The sequence below is a fragment of the Cyprinus carpio genome, chromosome A23, assembly GCF_018340385.1.
Source record: "Cyprinus carpio isolate SPL01 chromosome A23, ASM1834038v1, whole genome shotgun sequence".
Classification (NCBI taxonomy): domain Eukaryota; kingdom Metazoa; phylum Chordata; class Actinopteri; order Cypriniformes; family Cyprinidae; genus Cyprinus; species Cyprinus carpio.
Window position 1 is genome coordinate 6,838,537 of NC_056594.1, and position 27,141 is coordinate 6,865,677.

Genomic DNA, 27,141 nt, shown 5'->3' on the forward strand with positions numbered 1-27,141 from the left:
AAACTCAGCTTTGCATTTTTTATCAAATAAATTTAGCTTTGGCAAGCATAAGAGGCTTCAAGAATATTAAAAAATTAGAACCATTTGTGTTGTGCAGTGTATATTTCGGACAAATTAACTCATGGCCATGGACTCAGAGCTTAAAATGAGAGATGAGAACCACTAGAACGAAAACAATGGAACAGCATTTCAGTATGAACTGATTTAATAACCGAAGCTTTCCTGCTTATCTCTCAACCAACAAAATCACTACTCATCCAGAGGGCAAAAACCTTCCCACAATGCCACTCTAGTCTATAACAGTAAATAATAACCATTGTGATATGGCCATCAGTTCAGAGAAAGCATACTTGGACAGAATTCAGGGGCAAAAAAACGAGAGAGAGAGAGAGAGAGAGAGAGAGAGAGAGAGAGAGAGAGAGAGAGAGAGAGAGAGAGAGAGAGAGAGAGAGAAGCTATAATTTCCTCCTGGAAAACCAGAGGACTGGTAGATTTTTAATTTATTACACACCTTGTACGTGGAGGTGAAAGACGGTCATCACTTTTAAATACAAGCATGCTTTCTAGAGCAAAAAGGATCAGGTCTTTCTGCTGAGTCAGGGCTGGTGCCCTGCAGGCCACTGTAGCAGACCTGTATTCATTACCTTCTATTCCTCTGAGACACAAGCTTTATTAGAGAGCAACAGATGGGTGGGGCACAAGTTGAATCAAACGGAAATGTTGAGGGGAGAGCCGGGTGCTTTATTATCAGAGAAAAAGCAGAAGAAGACAGGGTGCGATGTAATGAAAACAAGTTTAATGCATTGCACATCAGATTTCTAATGCAACTGACATCTGAAAGAGAGGAAGGAAGTGAAAAAGAAAGAGAAACAGAAATAATTAAGGTTTCCAATATCCACTGTGGGCAAATCTACTTCTGAAGGGTGTAAAGCACTATGGTGGAACAATGGTATAATGACAATAGCGCTATAATACACAGTGGCTCCATGAAGTATTTCAATCGGAAATACAGCAAAAACTGTGATAATGTGAAATATCATTACAATTTTAATGATACAATTTTGTGTCACTTGATCCTTTAGAGATCATAATATATAATCATAATTATATTGATTTGCTGCTGAAGAACATTTCTTATTATCAATATTGATAACAGTTATGCTGTTTAATATTTTTGTGAAAACCATAATTTTCCAAGATGCTTTGATAAACAGAAAGTTCAAAACTTTTAGTCACAAAAAAAGAAATTGAACTCAAAATATCTGCTCTTATGTTCATAAAGGTTTGAAAGGACGTAAGGGTGAATAAATTATGACATAATTTTACATTTTTGCATGAACTATCCCATTAATTCTATGAGATTTTTCTTTGCTGACTTGGCAAACAGTGCAGGAAAATCATGGATAAGTAATGAAGTGGATGATGATATATGACTCCATGATGGAGGTGTGTATGCATGCATCTAGGGAATGGGGAGAATAAAACGTGTGTGTGTGTTCCCATGTAAGCTAACTATACTTGCAGACTGCAGCCATTCCTACAATAAATACCCATGGCACAGTAAAACACAGAGGACGACTCAAAGACAAAGCAGCAAGAGAGAGATAGAGCGAGAGATATGGAAAAAAAGATCAACAAACTCTTCATTTTACTCTTTCACGCTCATAGCCTGCAGAGATGAGGCTAACAGAGTTGAGGGATTGCTGTCATCTGTCTGTATAGGAAAGAGGGGGCACAAGGCAAAGGCACAATTGCCAAATTTGGGAACAGGAAACGACAGCGGTGTACCGTGACAAATGGTCATCACAAAAGGACAGGGCACAGATTCACGGTGAAATGAGAAAAGAGCTTTGCCATTTCTATTACTACTACCATTCCAGCTAATTGCTCTGACTGCAGCCATTAGACAAAAATGAAGGTAATGTTATTTTATTATAAAGATTTCATATAAAGGTAAATGTGATTGCAAAAAGATTTTGCAGAGTTGTGTGGTGGGTTTTTGTCTTATTGAGAGAGTGTTTTTACCTTTGAAGGGATAGAAATGAAACATCGGGACCTGGACATGCAACTATATGGAGTTATGCCACTAAAAAGCAGATCACGGAGGCTTGCTGAAACATAAGGTTTAAACTGGAAAGACACTGCCTTAAACACTGCCTTAAATTTATTTCTAAAATCAGTCAGAGCGATGTTACAGTATCACCTTAGACAGAAAAAGGTAAAAGGACCAACACCGATCCCTGTGGAATCCCAGTGTTGAGGGCGGAGATTGAGTCTTTCCAAATGACTTCATATTCTTTTATTAAATAGGATATAAACAAAGGAGAAACACCAAACCAGAAATATTCATCCCTGTTTATTTGGATACCAACAGTGCATGGTTAACAGTATTAACAAATACCAACAGATCTTGAAGAAATGGCATATTTATAACAAACCAACAAACTAAATCAAATGTACTAGACCATGGTAAACAACCAATAAAGACATATTTCAATTAGAATATTAGGTACTGTAACACTTTATTCCGAGGTGAACACAGTTACATACCCCACAGAATAATGCACAATTTGAGTCATTTCTATATTTCAATCTGAGGTGGTTTACAGCATGGTTTTATAGCATCAGCACCTCCGCCAAAATTGAGAAGATCAGTCATGCTCTTCCCTCATAGTAAGTGGTGGTGGATGCCATAAATAACAGCTCCAGCCTTTATTACATCAAAATGCTGAGTCCGTCTTGTTGCTTTTTACATCAGTTCACTCAGACTTCACTGATAGATGTGTTTCTAGCAAAATGACCACTCTAGCCTATTTAGCCATGTCCCAAATCCCTTGAACATCTGTGAAAAACAATTAAGCTGAACAAAAATGCACCTTCTACTAAATTTAATTTATTTTAGCCTAACTTTGAGTAGTACTGAGAATAGATGAAAGGTAAAGTTTTCCTTTCAGACTAAACAGACTAAACAGATAAACAAAAGATTTTTAATCTTACTTAAAGGGATTGTTTATCCAAAAATGAAAATTACCCTCACTCTCAAGCCATCCTAGGTGTATATGACTTTCTTCTTTCAGACAAATTTCTGTGTCCTGGCTCTTCCAAGCTTTACAACGGCAGTGAATGGCAGTCAAGATTTTGAAGCCAAAAAAAGTTCATCCATCCATCCATTAGAAAGAGTACTCCACATGGCTCCAGGCAGTTAATAAAGGCCTTCTGAAGCGAATCAATGCATTTTTGTAAGAAATATATCCATGTTTAAAACTTTTTTAAAAATTATAATGGGCCAATTTTCATTTTTGGTTGAACTATCCCTTTAATTTGCCTAATACTCTGTGAATTCCACTTCACAGGGGACTATCAAGTAATCAGAACATGCCCCAAGAGTCTTCACATTTCTCATTTCCTCAAACCATACAATGTCTAAAAATGTGAAATATCTCAAAAATGGAGATACCCCTAACAGAGCTATGTTTTATTCTACACCCCAGCATTGCATTACAAGTAACCCTCAGTGACTTTGATGGAGAGGCCTTGCATTCCTCAGCAGCACTGCTTCACAGACAGGCAGGCAGGAGCCGTCAGGTAGCTCAGAGATCAATAACAGCTCTAAGCCCACTCTGGATCAGCCACACCTGAGACCAAATCACAGCAACACTCACTTTGCTTCCAATCAATACCATGCATCAAACCGTATTCATCACTGAACATTCCCTGCCTGTACTCTGTCATCGCCGACAAGTCTTCTTGGAGCTTGAATATCATTTAGCAGGCCCCAATTTAACAAACCCTTCTTGACTTGCTGACACAAGGAATTTCTAGTGAAACAGTAATAAGGAGGTATTTTTATTTCGCTCTATGTTTAATCTGGAGGTACAATCACAAAAGTCTTTAATTAGCTTAAGTTGACGGGCACAAAAGAAGAGTTTAGCAAAATCTCAAATCTCAAGGAGTGAAAGTGGCACTATCTTGCAGAAAAAGACTTGGGTGTTGTCTGTTCTGAAGGGATCATCCCTGTTTATGTCTGTTTGTCTGCGGTGAACACAACTAAACACTTTATTTGCTTTCATACCACGGCACTGTTAAATTCTTGATTCCGATCCAAGGGTGTTCGTTTTCTATAATTGCAGGTCTAGGCAGGAATTCCAGGTTGATCATATTGTAGATTAATTTGGCACGTCAGTTTGGAGTGTATATAAGATTCCTGATGGGACAGTCCACCAAAAATAAATAAATAAATAAAATAATTTAAAAAATCACTGTGTTATCTTTTACTCCTTAATATACATTGAATTTATTTTTTTTGATGAACTATCCCTTCAATCGGTGCTGTAAGAACATAATAGCATTTCAGGGATAAAAACCTTATAAGGAACTCCCGCACACTATCTTAACTTGGAAAATAAATTTTTAATCACACAACGTTTCGGTCACACGACCTTCATCAGGATAAAAACCTTGAAATATGTATTTAAATAAGCATATATACAGCACCATTCTTTTTTCTTTCTTTTTTCCCTTTCATTTTCAGTTTTTAATTAATACTTAATAGCAATGATGCATTTAAAGAGTGACAGTAAAGACATTTACATTGTTATACAAAAAAAAAACCTTTTGGAAGGCAGTGTACACCATATATAAACTACATATAATCTGAATATTCGACTAAGCAATCTTTTTTTACATGTTTTTATTGAATATCATTAGATATTATATTATAAGATGAGACTTTATTCTTTAGCTTCAGGATCACAGGATTGTTCGAGAGTTTAAAATCCATTAGTTCACACGGCCTGACTGTCCCATCCCTTAAACAAAATAACAAAAACAAAATCCAGTAAATGTATGGTGTATATAACCTTTTCAGAGGGTTTGTCCATTTAAAAAAAAAAAAAAAACACCTAACAAATGTCAGTTGCAAAGGCTTTAATCTAGTGCGTGAAAACTTGAACTTGAACACTCAGACAGGCGTCGCCGTCTGTAAATTTTTCTAATGGAAAAGAACCCTGCACTGAAATGAACCACAAAAGTGCAAATTATATCAGATTATCATGTCATTAAATGCATTCAAATGACCTTCAGCACCAATTTATATAATCCTATAATAATCCTATTTAAACCCTTCCTTTAAACATTCCTTCAGAAAATAAGGCCATTTCCTCATCTCCAAACTTGTTTACTCTTGAGCACTCTTTTCTGACAGCTGGTCCTGGGCACAAAGTGAGCCGTGGATGAAAGGCTCTCTCCTCACCGGACTGCAGATATGTTAACCTAATTACCAATGATTACTGTCTTCCTGAGGGGCGCTTTTGCAAGCAATCAATTTGACAATAGGCACACCATATTAAAAGGCAATTTAATAACAAGGGTTCAACCTGTGATGTCTACTGGTTTGGAAAACATACTGCTGATATTTGGGGCATAACTATAGAGAGGACCCTGCATGCAGGGCAGATTGATGATGCTGGTGGTGACGGAGGTCACGGCTAAGCACTCAGAGTTAAAGTTCAAGATGATAAATCGAAAAGGTTGAGCCCCTAACGAAACCCCTGGGGGATAAATTTGACACTGAGACTTTTCAGACCAGTTTCTAGTTGGTTTATATGAAGGTGAATATCAAGAAAATATTTCCAGGTCACATCATATCATATCATATCATATCATATCATATCATATCATATCATATCATATCATATCATATAAATTTTAATCAAATTGAAAAAATAAATCAGAATGACATAAATATAGATATAGATACAATCCCATGGCAGAAACGGCCTCCCATACAAATTAAATTCAGCACAACTAATGCTACAACAAATAACTTGATTTGAAAATGTCGCAAAGCAAACAATTATGGTACTAGACTATATTTCTATTTAAATTAAATTTTTTGTTTTTGATTTTGGGATGAAACATGACTGGTTTTGTGAGATTCTCCTCTCCACACACTCACAAACACATAATTCCCGATGAAGCAGGTGCATTATTGCTCACCTGTTTTAATTATACATGAACCTTTGATCTGACTCATTAAAGGATAAGATTAATTAAGGAAGTTCATACACTCAATCACTCATTTACTCTCTGAAGTATCTCTCTCCCAACAGTCATCTGACGTCCATTTTTATTCTGTATGCACATCCTGCTCACCTGTCTCTGACTCCCTTTAACCCAGGCCTGCTGACAAACTCGCACAACAAAGCGCTGTCTGTCTGGATTTATGTATGTGTAAAATATGGCTGAACTCCCTCTCCTCACAGACACACAACACATTCTGCTGCAGATGGCTGTGTAATCCATCAGAATGTCACAGGAGATATAAAAGGGATTGAGAAGTTCTGGCTTCTTTATTGTTTATTTATTAAAGACAGAGTCCAGAACGACCCTCCTCTTCCCCACCCTCTCTAAAAACAACACAGCTGAGCAGATCTCAAAATTGTCAAGAAATGCCTGATAATATTTCATATAACTAAAAGATATATTTAATGGACAAATTATGTTTTCTAAATAAAATTAAGTCTATTTTAGGAATATTTGGATTTTTTTTGCATGAATGTTATTTTAAAACTCCTCAACATTCCTTAATTTTCAGTAGACTACTAAAATGTATAATAATAATAATAATAACAATAAAGGTACAGGTAAATGTTAAAAAAAATCTCATTGTCATGCAAAAAAAATTTATTTTCACTTTATACATGATGGATTTACTGTAGTGAATTTAAAATAAAACTAAATAAAACAAGTACACAAAAAGCAGGTGTGTGAACAAAAAATAATTGAAAAAAAATGGGAGGCACACACTGTAAATCTAATCAGACTCTCTTATAAATTTTACTCTCTTTTGAAGTTTTAAATGCATAGTTGCCACAGATACACTCATATGAGTTGCCATTTAAAAGCTTGAAATGGGTTTCCACAAACATTAGCATTTTTGTCAGCTTTAACATGAATTGTGTAATTTCTGGACCATTAAACAGGATTTTTCTTTACATAAGCTGGGAATGGAGGGAGTAATTTAACATGAAAAAAAAAAAAATATATATATATATATATATATATATATATATATATAAGAATTAGACCTAATTAGACCTGTTGTGACAGCAATGGAGTTTTGTCTGGTGACTGTTCTTCATTTGTTTTTACTTTTTGCTTGCAGTTCAGCACACAGACATTGTCAAGTGCTGTTCGGGTCATGAATATTAATGGTGTTTTGTGACGTCCAATCTAATTGGTTTTCTGAAAGATGGACACTGGTAGATAGCAGAGGCTTTTTCTTGATTCTAATTGTTTCATGGCTGGCTACATTTTATCGTCAATTACACTATGGTTAAGCAAAATAAAACCATTTACGATATAACATCCCCCCAATATTAATGGCTGCTAATTTTTATTTTATTTTATTTTATTTTATTTTATTTTATTTTATTTTATTTTATTTTATTTTATTTTATTTTGTTTTGTTTGTAATTGTATCAAGACAAGATAAAACAATTATTTCAAAAAATTGTTATAACATTGTCACAAAAAGATATTATAGTCATAAATAAACTTCATTTTCTGAGCCTAAAGTATTATTTACTTCTTTTTTTATTATTATTATTCTTTTGATTTTGGGGTGAAATAAGTCCTGAACATGTTCTTCATGAGATTCACCATACTCCACATTTCTTTGTAAACTAGTAATAGCGGAAGTTGCTGGCGGAGTGATCTAAGCAACTGGGGAGATGAGTCTCACTGAGACTCCTGGGGCTGCTGCTATTCCTGGTGGACACAGTGAGAAAGAGCTCCATCTTTCTCTCTCTCCCTCTCCTCCACACACTTGCTGATATAATGGCCTTAACTACTGCCAAAAATACTATGCTCACTATCACACCCTAAAGGGGGGCTCTCTCTCTCTCTCTCTCTTACACACACACACACTCTCACACACACACAAACACACATGCACACACACACACCTGCGGCCAAGGCTCAAAGGATTCGAGTGGATTGTTTACAAAGACCCAGTTGCTGCAGGGTTGTGCAAAGTCTACATACTCAAAAATAAATCACCCAGAAGAAGAGACAGACAGACAGACAGACAGAGAAAGAAGTGCTTCTTCGCAGAGCCAACTAAAAAGTTATAGAAATACTTCAGAAATAAACAGTGTTTTCAAAAAATTTAAATGTACTTTTTTTTTAGTCATTCCATAGACAACAGCCTGGTTACTAAACAAATGCAGCTGCAGTGTGTGGGTGTATTTATTCATATATTTCTTTATTTTATTTTGGTGTATAATTAATGAATATTAGTTTTTTTATTATTATTAAAATGTAATACATTTATAACTTATTGTACAAATCTCATTATTCTGGCTTTGTTTCTCACAATAGTGAGTTTACATCTCACAATTCAGACCTTTTTTTAAAAAAAATCAGAACTGCTAATTTGTATCTCGCGGTTGCAAATTATAAACTGAGAATTCTTGCAATACTGGATTTTCCCACTCAGAATTCTGTTTTCCCTGACACAGAATAAAATGTAATCTCACAGATGCAAGTTTATACCTGATAAATAAATTGAGACTTTTCATCTCAAAATTGCAAGTTATAAACTCATAATTTCAAGTTAACGTCTCACATTTCCCTATTTTGCCATTTTGTATTTGTGTGTTGCAATTCTGAGTTCATTTCTCACAATTATATATATTGGATATAGAATGTGAAAAAAAAGAATGAAAATTTGAGATATAAACTTTAATTGTTAGAAAAGGTCAGAATTGTGAGAAAATTTTTTTATCCTGTTGCAGAAACATGTCTTACACACACACAGACACACACACACACACACACACACACACACACACACACACACACACACACACACACACACACACACACACACACACACACACACACACACACATATTCCCCAAAAATCTAAAATTTTTGGTTTGACATAGGCATATAATTTGCTTTATAATAAAAACAACACAAATCTATAGTACGCATATATTTAGCTAGGTGTTTGTGTAAGAGATACATGATGGTTGTCCAGTTGTGAACTCTAAGTGGTCTGCTCAATCCCCCAGCAGCCCCTCCACTTCTGGTCATGAGCCGTGGCGTTGCTGTGGAGACAGGCCATGTATATGATGGATGATTGGTTTCCTCCCATCTTGCCCCTGCATGATGCTGTTACTATGATAAATGGTACCCTAGGTAACAAATCTCTACACGTCCTTAGAGCAGCAGACCACAGAAAAATACAAACAGCACTGTGGGATGGGTCACGGCCCCTCCTCTCATCACACACACTCAAACATACAGAAAACCACACACACACACATCAATAAATAACTGCAGGACACTTGCTGAAGCCAATCTAAATAAGGAAGCTTTGTCCGCTTACACAAACACAAAATATTGCAAAATAGCAGTGTTTTCAGAAATTAATAATCAACCACAAAACGAAAGCTTCTGTGGCACTATTAAAACACACATTTAAAGTTCTCCAAAATCATGCATGCTATTCATCCCACATCCTCCCACATCTCACCTCAACCAACACTTTTGCTGACACACTCAAAGGAGTGCTATTTCTAATGAAGTTTTCTCCAAAAATAACCTTTAGAAATAGAATGATGGATTAGTGCTGGCTCTCTACTGGGATTTCCAAGATTACACGTGTATTCTTTTTTTTCTTTTTTCAGAGTGTTAGATTGGGTACCGCTGTCCACTGAGCATGTGCCCAATTAAGAAAGAAGAATGACCTCATTAGAAAGCATGAGTCCATCCGCCAGTCACTGCAGTGTGGAGTTTGACTGAAAGTTCAAACTCACACCAATAGACACTTTACCAGCCTTAAAGAGACTCGGCACATCTGATGCGGAGGTGGACAGCAGATGAACAACAAGACCTGTCCTTGTAACTTTTTTACAAAAGAGAAGGATGTTCCTTTGACACCAAAAGAAAACAAGTACAGTGACTCATGTCTCTGAAGGAGTTATTTTTACCTTCCTAACAAGGCGAAAGGAAATAAAAAGAAACAACGTGGAAAAATGTTTATAATGTGGCAGACATGGAAGTTAGTTTTTAGGGAGAAAGTATTTGTACAGGTAGCTAAAAAACAGCTATAAATGGCCCATTCAGACCAGTTCTGTGTTATTGCCCTTCTTAAAACGTAATTTAAACAATTTTTCATTTAGAAGTACAAGCAGTTTTATACAGGGTTGCCAATATTAAATTTATTATGATAATTTATTACAAAAGTTAAAACAGACACTGTGTAAATATGTGGCCTGTGGTTGGTGCATGTACTCTGGCTTGTCGAGTTGTAGTGCTCATGCAGGCAGCAAGAGTTCAAGTCTTGCTTCATTTACTGTCACTCTTAAATGCCACTGACCATAAAACATTGAAAAGCTATAAAATAATAAAATATAATAAAAATAAATAAATTAGTCCAGAGAGAAACTCACTTATATAATCAAACTAAACTCACATTTAGCCAAACTATTTTAAAAATGAAATAAAAATTGTCTGACAGAAACCCACTGATACCCGTTATTTTTTTTTAACTAAATAAAACTAAATAAATAAATAATCCAGGAAGAATCACACTTCATATCCTGTCAAATAATTTAAAAATAAAAAATATAAAATATAACTAATTGAGAGACATCCAGTCAAACTACTTAAAAAATATAAAATAAATTAAATAAACTAGTCATAAGAGAAATCCTCTTATGTACTGTATATTCAAAAAAATAAAAATTAAATAAATTAAAATTCAATTTGGAGAAAAACACAATTCAACCTATATACTGTATGATCACAATGAAATGTTGCTGTTGTTTATCAGTTTAATCAAAAGGGTAGTTCCACATTTTGTTCCCACATATAAAAAAAAAAAAAACTTTATTGGGCAATAGGAGTTTAGATGCTGTAAATAGGCTGTGCAAAAATAGGCCTCAGTGAATGTTAACTCTTCAGGCCACTGTAGTAAATATTCTACTGGGAATTAAATTCACAACTTCTATGATAACATTTCTCTGTAGTTCAGAAGGTTCAGATGCATCTTTTGGGAGTCCCTTTTCCAAAAACCAAAACTGCTTAGTGTGACTGAAAATGGGATTATAGTGCATGTAAACTTAATAAAAAGTTGGTAAGCCAGCCGCCACTCACCACAGAAGTGGCACTGAGAAATGTACAGTAACCTCACAGAGATGGACGAAACAGAGCGAGGGGCAGACCGAACCTGATGTTCCATTAGCACAGCCTGCTGGGAAATCAGGATGCCTGCTTTCTAGAGCATATCTTATCCCTAGAGACTGTGTGTGCCTCTGTATGTGTGTGTGTGTGTGTGTGTGTGTGTGTGTGTGTGTGTGTGTGTGTGTGTCTGTGTGTGTGAGTGTGTGTGTGTGTGTGAGTGTGTGAGTGAAGGAGAAAGTGAGACTTAGAAGTCTTGGGAGACAAAACAGACCGTGTCTCTTTCTCACCCATTCCCTCTTTCCTCCACTCCTCTAAACTCTGATGTCTTTATCTACTCCTCTTCATATTCTGAGACATTACACACACACACACACACACACACACACACACACACACACACACACACACACACACACACACACACACACACACACACACACACTGTACTGTTCCATGCTGGCCTCTCATGACTGCAAAGACTGGAAAGACTGAAACCATATGCACATTGTGTGAGCGTGAGTGTGGGTGTGTATGAGCCGGAGAGAGGAGATCTTTATCAGAGGAATCTTTGTGGAATATGTTCTCATCTTTTTGCTGGGTGGGTGTTGGAGAGAGTGAGTGTGGGAGGAATAAACAGAATTGATCCAAGCGCTCACAGAAAGCCTAGGATTCAATCATAGGTGAAAGCTCTCTGACCTCCGGGTCATGCAGAAAGATGTTTAAAACTATGTAAGCGCTCTGCGTGCGACTGGTACTGTTCAGATAACTGCACACTAGCAGTTCAAAGTTTGGACACACTTGAATGATTCAGAAATGCCAACCTCAGGAAAACTTTCTAAGTATCAAATCAGTGCAAGGCTTAGTTCACTTAATTCCCAGGTTGTTCCTCAAAGGAAGTAATGTCACCTTTAATTGTCATTTAACAAATTCAAGATAAAGTGGCAAAATTTGTCCCTACACAATTAAACAGTTGATTATGGCTGTTGTGATTAAAATGAACTGTGAAAATGAATGAAAAGTGTCTATTCGCCGAATTACATTTTGAATCGCTCACACTGCATCAGATCACTATTGACAATTTTTTTTTTTTTTTCAGCGCTGAACCTTATTACCAATCACATGCGTTTCTGTTGAGCTAAGGAATGCAATGTCCAATCAAAGATGCTTAGATTAGTCAGTGCTGAAAACTCTGGAGTTGTTGAGTGTGCATGCTCACTGATTGAATTATTTGCGCTAGTGAATTCCCTCATCATAAACAAAACAGTGCAGATACTATGTAAATAAAAGATTCATTTCATAGCATCTGTGATTATAATGGGAGTTTTTGCATAACTTGCACTAGACTAGACCAGAAACCTGAGCCAGAATAATATAAATAACTAACTCATCAAAAAAAACACACAAAAAACAAAAAAAAAAAAAGTTTTTATATGTATTCTGTTAATCAACATAATAATAAACAACGACAATAATGATTGTTACTGGCAGCAGTTTAAAGTATTTTGATTAACTGAACTGGCTAAATTCAAGTATTTGACATTAAAGACAACACAGATACAATTATTAAGGTGGCGATAAAAATTGCCCTCACAAATGTAAAAAATGCAAAAGGCAAACATTGCCCCTTAATGGAAAATTTTTGGTCTACTCCTCTTCAATGGCTGTGCGAAGTTGCTGGATATTGGCAGGAACTGGAACACGCTGTCGTATACGCCGATCCAGAGCATCCCAAACATGCTCAGTGGGAGACATGTGCAGTGAGTATGCTGGCCATGCAAGAACTGGGATGTTTTCAGCTTCCAGGAATTGTGTACAGATCCTTTTCAACATGGGGCCGTGCATTATCATGCTGCAACATGAGGTGATGGTCGTGGATGAATGGCACAACAATGGGCCTCAGGATCTCATCACGGTATCTCTGTGCATTCAAAATGCCATCAATAAAATGCACATGTGTTAATTGTCCATAACATACGCCTGCCCATACCATAACCCCACCACCACCATGGGCCACTCGATCCGCAACGTTGACATCAGCAAACCATTCACCCACACGATGCCATACACACTGTCTGCCATCTGCCCTGTACAGTGAAAACCGGGATTCATCCATGAAGAGAACACCTCTCCAAAGTGCCAGATGCCATTGAATGTGAGCATTTGCCCACTCAAGTCGGTTATGGCGATGAACTGCAGTCAGGTTGAGACCCCGATGAGGACAACGAGCATGCAGATGAGCTTCCCTGGTTGTGGCAGCAGTATTAATGTTTTGAGGCACTTTGTTACTCAAAAAGATTGTAGCAGCAGCTGTCCGTATGACTGGTTTCAGACGATCTTGGAGGTGAAGATAATGGATGTGGAGGTCCTGGGCTGGTGTGGTTACATTTGGTCTGTGGTTGTGAGGCCGGTTGGATGTACTGCCAAATTCTTTGAAACGCCTTTGGAGACGGCTTATGGTAGAGAAATTAACATTCAATTCACGGGCAACAACTCTGGTGGACATTCCTGCAGTCAGCATGCCAATTACACACTCCCTCAAAACTTGCAACATCTGTGGCATTGTGCTGTGTGAAAAAACTGCACATTTTAGAGTGGCCTTTTATTGTGGCCAGCCTAAGGCACACCTGTGCAATAATCATGCTGTCTTATCAGCATCTTGATATGCCACACCTGTGAGGTGGATGGATTATCTCGGCAAAGGAGAAGTGCTCACTAACACAGATTTAAACAGATTTGTGAACAATATTTTAGAGAAATAGGCCTTTTGTGTACATAGAAAAAGTCTTAGAAGTTTGAGTTCAGCTCATGAAAAATGGGGGCAAAAAAAGTGTTGCGTTTATTATTTTGTTCAGTGTAGTTTAAATGTATCTTCAATGACCAGAATTGTATATGCAGCACATCTCATAGGAAAGAAAAATAAAAAATTAGATCTCTTTAACATCAAAGAATTAAAGAATGAATAGAAGGTTCAGAAGAGAAAAAAAAAAGTTCCCACAAAAATATTTACCAGTGCAGCTGTTTCAACATTGATATTAATCAGAAATATTTCTTGGGTATCAAATAAGCATATTAGAATGATTTCTGAAAGATCACGAGACACTGAATACTGGAGAAATGATCCATGCATCACAGAAATAAATTACATTAGTCAAATAAAAATGTTGTTTTAAACTGTAATAATATTTAATAATTAATATTTTTACTTTATTTTTGATCAAATAAAGGCACCCTTGCTGAGCATAAGAGACTTCTTTCCAAAACATCCAAAAAATAAAAATAAATAAATAAATCTTACCGACCCCAAACTTTTCAACAGTATATTGTTTACTTATTGTGACACTGGGGTTGATACAGTACATTGTATCTGATGTAATGGAATTCAAATTATTGAATATTTTATGTGTCTAAATACTTTGAGGCCAACATGCATTATATCACCACCACAGTATTATACTGACACTACACCATGTTTCCACCACAGCACTTTTAAAGGCACACAGTCATCTTCAACAACACGCTTTTGTTTCTGTTTGGTATAAAGAATGATCAACATGTCCAATACAGCTCCCAGGCTCTAATACATGAGGGCAGCTTTTTTGCATAAGACAATTTCTCATCATGACAACTTGGCCATGTGCCCGTGTCATTTGTCCAACATCCTGTCACTCACCTGCTGGTCCAGAGTTACAGGCTTACGGCTCTTCTAGTTGACTTTTTTGTTCTGCAAAACAAGCACACAGGGAGAAAAGTCACATCAATTGCTTTTTTGTGTCAAACTTTTTGCGTCAAATGCTCAATATCTCTTTAATTTTTCTGAGTGTCTTTTTCAGCTGCAATTGATTTCTCTGTTTTGTAAGATTGAAACTTATTTAAAGACATTGTATAAAAAAAAAAAAAAAAAAAATTACGGGCCCCATTTAATTTCTAGTCAAAAGACTTTTATGTGCTCCTCTCTATCTCTCTTGCATTCCCCTCCTTTTGCACTTCTTTTCTTTGTGTCTGAAGTGAAGTCTGACCAGAATACTGATGTCATGGATTTGTGCAGTACATTTGGACACGCAGAATGACTTTCTGGCCTCTTTTTTTTTCCCTCACCGCACAGCCAGCTCCTACTGCACTCGGAGGCCGCTGAGAGAAAGCAGGCCCAATTACCAGAGCAGGGGGGCTTAGTGAGCGACACACCACAAAAACACACACAAACACGCAAAACATAGCACATCATGCATATTCATGAACATCTTTAGGGTGGGATGCAAATATGTTAAGATGTATTACAGAAGTGCTGAGACTGAAAGAGGAGGAGAGGTAATTAGTGGCCCACCATTCACCCCAGACAAAAGCAGGGCTGAAATGGTGTTCTATTCAGCCCCAAGAAGCTAGTTGTTGAGATGTAGACGGGTGTGTGCGCTATTCTGAAGTGTGTGAAATTTGGTAAATAAAATGTCAAATCTGAGTCGAAATGCAGAGTGAAAAAGTACTGTGATGTCAGAGCTGTGGTGTAGGGGTTGGCGAACCGTGGTGATGGTGTGGATTAAACATGGTCAAGCATGGCATGCAACATATCCTGTGCACATTACTACTCTATCCTTAAATAATTTCCTGTCACTCTCCATTGGATCTACCAAGAGGGGTGAGTTTCAGAGTGTTGCTATCTTGTAGCCAAAGTGTTTGCGAGATGAAGTCAGAAAAGCGCACACCCAAGATTCTATGACAGGGTTTTTCAAAGTACTTTGATCCCAAGCACCCCCCAAATATAGTTATCTCCTTGTAAGGGCCCCCTTTCTGAAATATTAAGCATCTAAATATTTGTATGCATAAAGAGCCATTTGAACTGTTTAGGAAAAAAGTAAGTCTATTATTGTAAACAACAGGTTGTTAATAAGTAATTTTATTTTGTTATATACACTTTTAAAGTCTATTGAAGTCAAAGCACATTATTAAAATGTTTGGAAAATAAATAAATAAATACATTCATACATACAATTTGCAGATATGTTAACATGTTCACTTGTAATAAAAAAAAACTTTTTATTAAAACAATTGCATTTTTTATTGTCAAAAACCCGATTAAGGCCAAAGAAGCTTATTAAAATAATAATACACAAATATTTTCATGCATAAAGAGTCATTTAAACTCTGAGGAAAAGAGTAAGTCTATTATTATAAAACAAAAGGTTGTTAAAAATAATTTTATATTGTTATATACACTTTTTAAGACTACTGAAGTCAAAGCACATTATTAAAATATTATCTGGAAAATAAATACATACATACATAAAATTAGCAGAAATATTAACATGTTCACTTTGACAGCTGTTAAAAAAATAATAATTTTGTTGTTATATACTGTATTGAAGCCAAAGCACATTATTAAAATATCTGGAAAATAAGTAAATAAATATAGTAAGGTTATCAAAATTGGTAGATGTGTTAAACATAACAATAACACATCAAAATGTAAAATTTGACAGCTCTTAAAATATGTTTTGTTATATATACACACACACACACACACACACAAACACACACACACACACACACAAACACACACACACACACACAAACACACACACACACACACACAAACACACAAACACACACACACACACACACACACACACACACACACACACACACACACACACACACACACACACAAACACACACACACATAAAGGCAGATATTTATTTTTATGTAGAAAGACTTTTTATACTGTTTAGAAAAAGTTTGTGTAACATTATAAACAATAGCCTTTTTTACTATCAAATACTTGATTGAAACTAAAGAACATTATTAAAATAATAATACAGAAATACATAAAATTCTGTACTATTATCAAAATTGGTAAATATGTTAAACATAATAATATATTATAACTATTATTTATATTAATTTTGACAGCTGCTTGAAGTATCATTCTATTCCAAAATGTAGTATTTCAGAAATACCTTTAACCCAAAGTATGAGCAAAACTAATCGCAATATGTATCTTATTAAAGCATAAAAAGTCAGAAAGTAAAGTGTTTTTCATATAAAAAAACACTACTGGATAAAGCTGTGCAACTGTCGACAGTCTGAACCAATCAGGTCAACCATTTAGAGAGAGTCTTTCTAAGAAGTGTGTTTCTCTGCAGCAGTGAGACATGTTAAGGTGACATTGACAGGAGGCACACGCTCAGCTATCATTCAACATCCTTCCCTTCAGCCATGAGCCCACACTGTCCCTCTCTCCTCTTCATCTTTACACATCTCTGTCACTCCATCACCCTCTCCTCTAATCCGCCACTCATTCTCTCTCCCCACTTATGTTTTCTACCATCCATAATCCTCCTTTTCTTTTTCTTTCTTCTGTCATATTACTTTGGCTTTTCTCCTCCTCTGCTCCCTCTCCTCTCTTGCTTTGTAATTGTCAGTGTGTTGAAAAGAGCCCCACACTGAGAGAAAGTTAGCCACCGTAGATTAAATTAAACCCCATCAAGAAGAAAGCAGACACCAAACACCCAATGCAATATTAAAAGGCTGCACACAAGGGAGCATGTGTGTGCGTGTGAGTCACTCTCTTCAGTCATTCTTCAGCTTTCTTCTCTGTCTAATGTAAATCAATGATGTAAAATGGCTGCTTCCCTCACTACAGCTTCAGTGACAGCAAACAGGCCCAACTACAGACCTGCTGTCGCCAAGGTGATGGATAGGTGAGAGAAAACTGATATAGAGGTGGCTTTCATGTCCCTCTCTGTCTGTCTGCCGTCCTTTTCCATGTGTCATGATTTCACTCCTCTTTTTCTTGAACTCCCGTTCTATTTTTGTGACCTACATCTCTAATGGTGTATTTGAGGAAAATCACACCTAGCAGAAATGAGATATAACAACCTGCGGTAGATAACTTCAACTGTAACAACAGAATTTAGACTGGAGTACAGGTAAAACACACAAACATGATGGCCTTTGCTCTATCATCCGCTATTCTGATTCTAAAACAAAAACACCAAACAAAACAACAAAAAGCAAAACAAATGATAAAAGCAAAGGAAAAAATGAAACAAAAAACAACAACAAAGAACAAAGCAAAACAAAATAAAACAACAAGCAAAGCAAAACACATAAAAGCAAAGCAAAACAAACTAAAAAGCACAGATAAAAAAAAGAAAAAAAAGAAAAAACAAAGCAAAACAAAAAGCTTAACAACAAAAAGCATAGTAAAACACAAACAAACAAACACAAAGCAAAACAAAAAACAAAGCAAAAAAGGAAAGCAAAGCACATAAAAGCAAAACAAACCAAAGCAAAAAGAAAACACATAAAAACAAAACAAGAAAGCAAAGCAAAAAACAAAATGACAACAAAAAGCAAAGCAAAATAAAAACATAACGTGCAAACATGTTACAGTTTTATCTGACTGATAGCATTTGAGCGTTGTCACAAAATGTCACAACCCTCATTATTTAAATGTAAATAAAAATTTTCGTAAAATAATAATGATATGAACATAATAATAATGTGAATAATATGATTTTAATGTGATTATAGTATTTTTGATTAAAACTATGATGAACATGATAAATCTACTGCATGTACTGCAACTATTAGGACATAACCTCAGTAAAAAAAATTCTTGTAATAACAGATTTATTTATTTATTTATTATTAATATTATTATTACTTCAGTTCATGTAATAAGCAAAAACATGAATGTCTTTCTGCTGCTATCTTCTTAATCTGGATTGCTCCCCTCCCATGACCTTCAGTAATTGCTGAGATTGTGGATTGGCCCAGACGTACCATGTGATTTGTACGTGGTTCTCATCACGCAGCCCACCGCTTGCAGTGATTTATGCTCTTATTCATATTCCATGTAAAGCACTTTTAATCACCACACAGCATGCTGCTGCTTCACGTAACTATTGCAAAGATGCAATTAATTCCTGCTGCTGTATGGCTTCCTCAACAAGCCAGAAATTAATACAACACTTACGCACACAACAACCTTGTGAGTGATTAACAGCACATCGCCTGCATGGGAATGACCCGAGCAGCCAGAATATGGCAAATTAGCCTCTGACTATGTGAAAAGTACTAGTAGATAAGGACTAGTAAGTCACATGCATTATATTTTACATACATTTCTATTTTATTTTTGAATAGACGTGGTGTTAGGGTGCCTTGAAAGCCAGTGTGAAACACGTTTCCTTAAAAGGTGCCTTCTTTGGACACATAGTTGAGAGGAGAGAGGAAATGGGAGAAAAAAGAGGGATCAGTACATGATACGAGCTGGAATTGAGCTTGCGTCTCTTTCATTGGTTTTCATTTCTGGAGCACTAACCACAGGGCCACTGCTCCAACCTTTATATTATATTTATCAAAAAAGATACAGGGTAAAATGTCTGATATGCTCTGTCTATCTGTCTGGACAGTAGACCTGTCTGGCCTTTGGGGTTTGCTGTGATGCGTCCATGCTCCCAGACTTAGATTAATAATTTAGATAGTTGCTGAGCCTGGTAAGACAAGCTGATGACCGCTGGTCTGTGGGGCAATTTAAAAAAGCAACTTCAAACCACAGCAGAGCCCCTGCCTTTATTCAGACTGGGCAAAGTTGTAAAAAAAAATGAGAGTGTGTTCTTGAGCGTATGGGCAGTGGCAGACTAGTCGAGCTGTAATAACTCATTACACATGTCAGTGAGACAGGTATGCAATTGAATTTTAAAATGTAATATATTCCTTTTATGCAACGCTGAATTTTTTTGCATCATTACTCCAGTCTTCAGTTTCACATATTCTTTCAGAAATCATTCTAATATGCTGATTTAATGCACAAGAACACTTATTGTTGATGGTAAAACAACTGTGCTTCTTCGTATTTTTTTTTTTTTTTTTGTGGAAACCATGAATGAATCTCTGATGAACAGAAAGGTCAAAAGAACAGCATTTATTTGAAACATAAATATTTTGTAACATTATAAATGTCTTTATAGTCCCTTTAATTTTTTTTATCCTTGCTGAATAAAAGTATTAATTTCTTAAAAATAATAATAATAATAATAAAAAAGAATCTTACACTGAACATTTGAGCAGTGTGTATGAAGAGTTCAGATGCAAAAGCCTCTAAGTGCTGTCTGAAATGTTCTTCTAAAATTAGCATTTTTCTCAGGCTCCTATGTTTATGTTCAGTTATTTCTCTTTAAAGGCAAAGAAAAGAGCTATGCATTGCCATTAAAGTGTAACTACTGAACAGAAGCCTGAGAAATTTGCTAATTTTAGAAGAAAATTTCAGATGGCACATATATATATATATATATATATATAGAGAGAGAGAGAGAGAGAGAGAGAGAGAGAGAGAGAGAAAGAGAGAGAGAGAGAGAGAGAGAGAGAGAGAAAGGATCCCTGCGCCGCAAGAGCTGTGAGCTGCAGGACTCGCGGTACGGTTGAGAACCACACCCGTTATACGGCTGACGGGCCATGATGCCAGGCAGTTATACCCAGGAAGTCCTGTGGGCAAAGGAGGACGAAGCCCCTCAGAAGAAGCCACCAACCCACGCGCCCCGGACCAAGAGGGGAGCGCATGCGGCCGCCAGACTCAGATTTTGATCCATATAGACATGATAGCATCATGCAGTTGCTGCCGATTTGTCAGCTGCACGTCCATGATGCGAATCTCCCGTTCCACCACATCCCAAAGCTGCTCTATTGGATTGAGATCTGGTGACTGTGGAGGCCATTTTAGTACAGTGAACTCATTGTCATGTTCAAGAAACCAGTCTGAGATGATTTGAGCTTTGTGACATGGTGCATTATCCTGCTGAAAGTAGCCATCAGAAGATGGGTACACTGTAGTCATAAAAGGATGGACATGGTCATCAACTATACTCAGGTAGGCTGATTTGTTTTAAACAATGCTCAGTTGGTACTAAGGGGCCCAAAGTGTGCCAAGAAAATATCCCCCCACACCAGTACACCACCACCAGCAGCCTGAACCATTGAGACAAGGCAGGATGGATCCATGCTTTCATGTTCTTTACGCCAAATTCTGACCCTACCATCTGAATGTCGCAGCAGAAATTGAGACTGATCAAACCAGACAACGTTTTGTCAATCTTCTATTGTCCAATTTTGGTGAGCCTGTGTGAATTGTAGCCTCTGTTTCCTGTTCTTAGCTGACAGGAGCGGCACCCGGTGTGGTCTTCTGCTGTATTCAATCTGCTTCAGGGTTCGATGTGTTGTGTGTTCAGAGATGGTATTCTGCATACCTTGGTTGTAGCGAGTGGTTATTTGAGTTACTGTTGCCTTTCTATCATCTCTAACCAGTCTGCCCATTCTCCTCTGACCTCTGACATCAACCAAGCATTTTTGTCCGCACAACTGCAGCTCACTGGATATTTTCTCTTTTCGGACCATTCTCTGTAAACCCTAGAGATGGCTGTGCGTGAAAATCCCAGTAGATCAGCAGTTTTTGAAATACTCAGACCAGCCCGTCTGGCACCAACCATTCCACGTTCAAAGTCACTTAAATCCTCTTTCTTCGCCATTCTGATGCTCAGTTTGAACTTCAGCAAGTCACTACTTCCCTTCTAATAATATATAAAAAGCAGTCTGTCAAATAAGTAATGTCCAAATTATTTACTGTTTCCAGTGAGATTTTAAAACGTGGATCTGGTGGGCACTTCACAATCCCATGAGGCCGCAGGAGTAGAGTCATCATATTCACCAATGGTCATATGACACTGCACTGCTAGTAAAGTAACCACAGGTGTAATTCATCATTTTAACCGTGTGCATGACCCACTAACATCTGATAACCACAAGGTTTCACAATACTTTTTAACTTAGGCCTATTTTTTGTTAAAACACAATACTTTTGTTAAAATCACAATACTTTTTAACTTAGGCCTCATTTGTGACAATATGAATGCCAACTGGTTTAATATTTTCTAATGCAATGACATTCAAGTGTTTTTAGCATCACGGTACTTCATGAAATGATGATCTTTCTAAGAATAGAAACTGATATAGACTTAGTAAGGCTTGGTTTTAACAAACACTTTGCCACCCTTACCCCGTAAGTCCTGAAATCAATTCAAGGAGATTTGCAACCTTCAGGCAGTCTAGTTTTAATTCCATCTGTTATCCCTTCACTGTTTCTGTTTCTCTGCATCCCTTTCTCCGAGTCAATTGATTCCAGAGGCCTTTCAAGCACCCAATTAAATCCTGCTAGACTAGTCCAGTAGAGCTGGTTTAATGAAGGCCAGCATTGGCCGCACTGTGATTATCTCTCCTTTCCTCTCCCGTCTCTGTTTCTCCTTTCCATCCTGTGTGAACTTTAACGAATCATGCTTGAGCCCAAATTGAAATTCATTGATCAATCCATCTTGTAGCTGTGAACCAACATAAAAGCAGAAAACAGAAAGAGTAAGTGAGTGAAAGATAGAGTATGTGAGGGAAAGAGAGATTGGAAATTAGTTTGGCTAAATCTAATCTTGGGGACATGTAACACAACTGCCAGATCTTATTTAAAAAGCAGAAACGGTCCTATCAACACTTACTCTGGAAACAGATGAGAAAGAGGGGGAAAACAGATGAGGAAAGAGGGGATAAATAGCAGAGAAATCCCACAAGAGCAATCATCTTCTTACTGACCTTCAAGTGCCCGACCACACACACACACGGGCCAGGCAATGTGGCATGTAAAGGGAAAAAAACGATGGCTGACCGATTAGCATAAAGCTCTAGAAAAGCTACAACAGAGTGTGAGTGTGGTGAGGCTGTTCAATGCAAACACAATATAGAGGCTTGTACAATTTTCTCCTGATCAATAAGGCTGATCTACAGACAAGCAAGCACAAGGACAGCAAAGGTCCTGTTAGACCTTATCAGAGGCCTCACATCTTTATGAAGCCACACAAACATAGACAATGAATGTTACGCTACAGATTTCTTTCAACAAACTTTTTTTTTTTTTTTTTTACGAATATGACTGATCTTGACATTTATGGATAAACTTAACAAACATTGGTCACAAAGTTTCAATTCTCAAAGTCTAAAGGTCAACAAATTGGCAATTAGCGGTGTTAGGGTCCCATCACAATTATTATTGCTCATAATTAGGGTTATAGATTCGCACTAAATATTACAGTTTGTGGGTAACTTAAACATTTCTCATTTCAGGTAAAATAACTAAAACTAAAACAAAAATGAACATTTATTAAACCTACACAGCCATTAAATCTTAAAAAAAATAAAACATAATAATCTAACAACATTTCTAAAAAACTTTAAAATATATTTTTAAAAACTAATATAAAATATGTGTCACACTTTATTTTAAGGACCAATTATCGCTATTAACAAACTATGACTTTTGCCTCAATAAATTCCTAATTTGCTGCTTATTAATAGTTAGTAAGTTAGGTGTTAAGTTCAGGTATTGGGTAGGATTAGGGATGTAGAAGATGGTTATGCAGAATATGTGCTTCATAAATCCTAATAAACAGCCAATATGTTAATAATAGATATGCTAATAAGAAACTAGTTAATAGTAAGAAGTTGTCCCTATACTAAAGTGTTACCAAAATATTAATAAAAACTGTATCAATGAGAGTAAAATAACTATCCAGATATGAAATGCAATTTAAAAGGAATAGTTCACCCAAAAATGCAAATTCTGCCATTCACTCACCCTTAAGTCATTCCATAAGACTTTCGTTCATCTTCAAAACACAAAAGATGATATTTTTTATGAAATCTGACAGAATTCTGCCCCTCCACTGAAAGTCAGTTCCACCAAAACCTTGATGTTTCAAAAAGCCTCATCCAGTGAGGTTTGTTCTCATCCGTCAAATAAGTATGGATCTTCTGTTTACCATATTTAATGAGTTCTATGTATGTGCTTTGATAGCATCAAGCAGTTCACTAGCAAACACCCACAACTCCTTTGCCATGGCATCCACACATGCCTCATCTTAGCATCTGCATAGTAACGGCACGGCAGGCCTCTACAACACCCTGCCATCATGAAAGCACCTTTTATATGGACAAGCTCCTCAGAAAATTTGAAAATCTAGTACATTTAGCTGTTTTCATTTCAAGAATCACAGTTCTCGTTCACAGGAGCATCGGTGATGCGCCCCGTGGCGGGAGATTTGGGTGACGTCTGTGCGGGAAGAGAAAGATCACAGCACTTTTTGTAACTTTTTTCTCAAGCACTTGTTTTATTTGATGATGTTAACAAGGCGAGAGGTGATACCGGATCTGTTTTCCTCCAAGCCATTTTATTGGAGTGTCAAGTCACCCACGCAGCTCCTCAAGGACTCCTTTAGAGCGCTGCTGTGAAGTCAAGGTAACAGTTAGTCTTAGCAGGAAAGCACTGCTGTAATTACCCAAATCACACCGCGTGTGTTTACAGCGCTAATCCCTGTCAGTCAAACAAAGTCATTAAGCTTCCCTTTTTACCGCTGCGCATTCATTTTGTTTCTTTTATTACGAGCTCACTTTCATCTCCCACTCTTGCGTTTTATCTGTTTTCCACAGTCTTTAGCATGCAAGAATTAAACCTGCTGCCTTTTCATTGTACGCCGAGTAATAAACACAACAGGAGCGCTAATAAACCTTCTAAATGCTGGCAGAAAATGCTTGAAATTTATTTGGCTGTAGAGAATAGGTTGGAAAATTGGTTTGCGTATGCGTTAGCATCTCTCGGGAAGACTCACATTCCGACGACAGTCATTAACAAGTAGACTAGCAACTTGACAGACACACCATCACTCGATTTAGATTTGTCCCCAGGCTCTGCTTTTCCTGTCGTTGTCACACGTAAACAAGCACGCACCGCTAAACACGCGTACACACAAGCCTCTGCGTGAGGCGTTCTTTTAAACGCGATTACAGCAGTCACTTACAGCTTTGGCATATCAGATATCGCTAATATTTGACAGCTGCATCAGTTTATATTTACAAGTCCCTGCAGAGGGTAAAATATCTCTATCGCTCGCACTCTCTGCTTCACATTAATTTTCAATTCTCTTTTTTTTTCAATTCAATTCTTCTTATAAAGGCTACTTCAGTTTCCAGAGTAACAGTGAGTGCATTTATTGTGAAGTTCTGCCTTTAAACATTCAGTATGTCCTTTGGTTCACCTGGCTTTTGGTAAATCTCAGGCCTACATACTGTCAAATACAGCCTTCACTGGGAATTATATAACAGACTTCTCACTTCTAATTTAATTTTGCAGTCTATGAGTCAAACGTGCCGTTCAGTTAAATATTTAGGTCTGTTGAATGAGAGTCTGCTGTGGCACTCATTATGAATATTTTTTTTTTTTGTGCCCTTGTGGGAATCAATGATTAATGGTGCTTAAGTCCAGTTGCATAATCTTGAAATAACGGTCCTTCTATGAAATGGTCCATGCAGTGCAATGTTAACAGAGACAAATAAGGGAGAACTGCCCCTTGTAAAAGAAAAATCACAAATCAGATTTGACGTAGTTTTTAATATCTAAATTTGTATTATATAGCAATGAGAATAAATTGAGAGCAAATGGAGAAAAACTGATTTTTCTCCTGATTATTAAGAAAAGAAAAGAAAAGAAAAGAAAAGAAAAGAAAAGAAAAGAAAAAGCCCCCATGTTTCATTTGTCTAGCTTTGTTCGTTTAGCCACTGTTAGGTTTGTTTGTTCATGCCAAGTCTAGTCTCTGTTCATCTTGCTTTAGTTTTTTTCTCTCGACTTCATTAAAACTGCACGTGTTCTCCTTCAACTTGCCTCAGTGGATTCATTACAGTGTTCTTATCTAGAGTTCCACAATAAATCTCAACTATCTTAAGAAATTTGCTAAAGTCTGCAATCAAAATCAGAAAAATCTGATTTTGAACAAGCCAGTGAGAATTCATATAAATTGTATGAGCTTGTGATTTTATATGAATTCATACAACATAATGTGTGATTTGAAGGCAAAACCTCATCATGAAACATTGATTTTATGATGAGGTTTGTTTGATTAAAATTACAGTAAAAACAGTAGTATTGTGAAATGTTATTAAAATGTAAAATAATTGTTTTCTATTTTAATATATTTTAAAAAGTCCTTGATTTTGTGATGTGAAGCTGAATTTTCAGCATCGTTACTCCAGTCTTCAGTGTCACGTGATCCTTCAGAAATAATTTTAATTTACTGGTTTTCTGCACAAGAAACATTTCTTATTATTGCCATTATTATCTTTATGTTGAAAACCATTGTGCTGCTTAATATTTTTGTGGAAACAGTGAGACATTTTTTAAGGATTCTTTGATGAATAAAAACTTAGTTTGAAACTGAAATCCTTTGCAATATTATTAATGTCTTTACTGTCAATTTAATGCATCCTTGCTGAATAAAAGTATTAATGTCTTAAAAATAATGGTAGTGTACAAACTGTCTTGAAAATGTGCTGAATTTCAACATGAACAGATACATTTCTCATAAAATTATGTAGAATGCATTGTTCTTCTCTGGAAGCTTCATTTCAGATTTAGTATGTGACTTTGCAGCCTCCACAGTCAGTCAACAACACATTACTACCCACCTCATGTCTCCAGTCTTCCCTCAAACTCCCACTCTAATTGGCCTTTCAATGCCACTTCGCAATGTTGTATTGGTTAATGCTGTCCAATCAATGTTAGTCTAATTAAATCTTGTTAATCGTCATCTTATCACAACCTATTCTCACAACTTCACTTTTAAAAGCATGTTTTAGGCTCAATACCAGTTAAGCTCTATCGGCCTAAATAATTTTTTTTTTTTACCTAAATAAAATTTGACACAAATGCCTTCCTCTTATAAGTGATGCATCAGATGTGAGCTTAATAAACACTCTGAAGTCTATATTCTAAAATGGTTGGATTTAGGTGACAGAAAATATCGAGAGAAAAAAAAGGAGCTATGACTATGCAGCCACTTGCAGTTGGATGAGTGAACCGCTTT

General features: G+C 36.6%; 1 protein-coding gene across 5 annotated transcripts in view; it reads right to left on the minus strand.

Annotated features, from left to right (window-relative positions):
• Positions 1–27,141, minus strand: part of sulf2b (sulfatase 2b) — a 127,330-nt gene that overhangs the window by 88,770 nt on the left and 11,419 nt on the right. For 4 of the 5 annotated variants that reach the window (XM_042712807.1, XM_042712813.1, XM_042712811.1 and 1 more), the window contains exon 2: positions 14,867–14,917. The exons of the other annotated variant lie outside the window; for it this stretch is intronic. The gene's annotated coding sequence lies outside the window, so the exon portion shown is untranslated. The remainder of the gene's footprint in view (positions 1–14,866; positions 14,918–27,141) is intronic. 5 annotated transcript variants of the gene reach the window in all.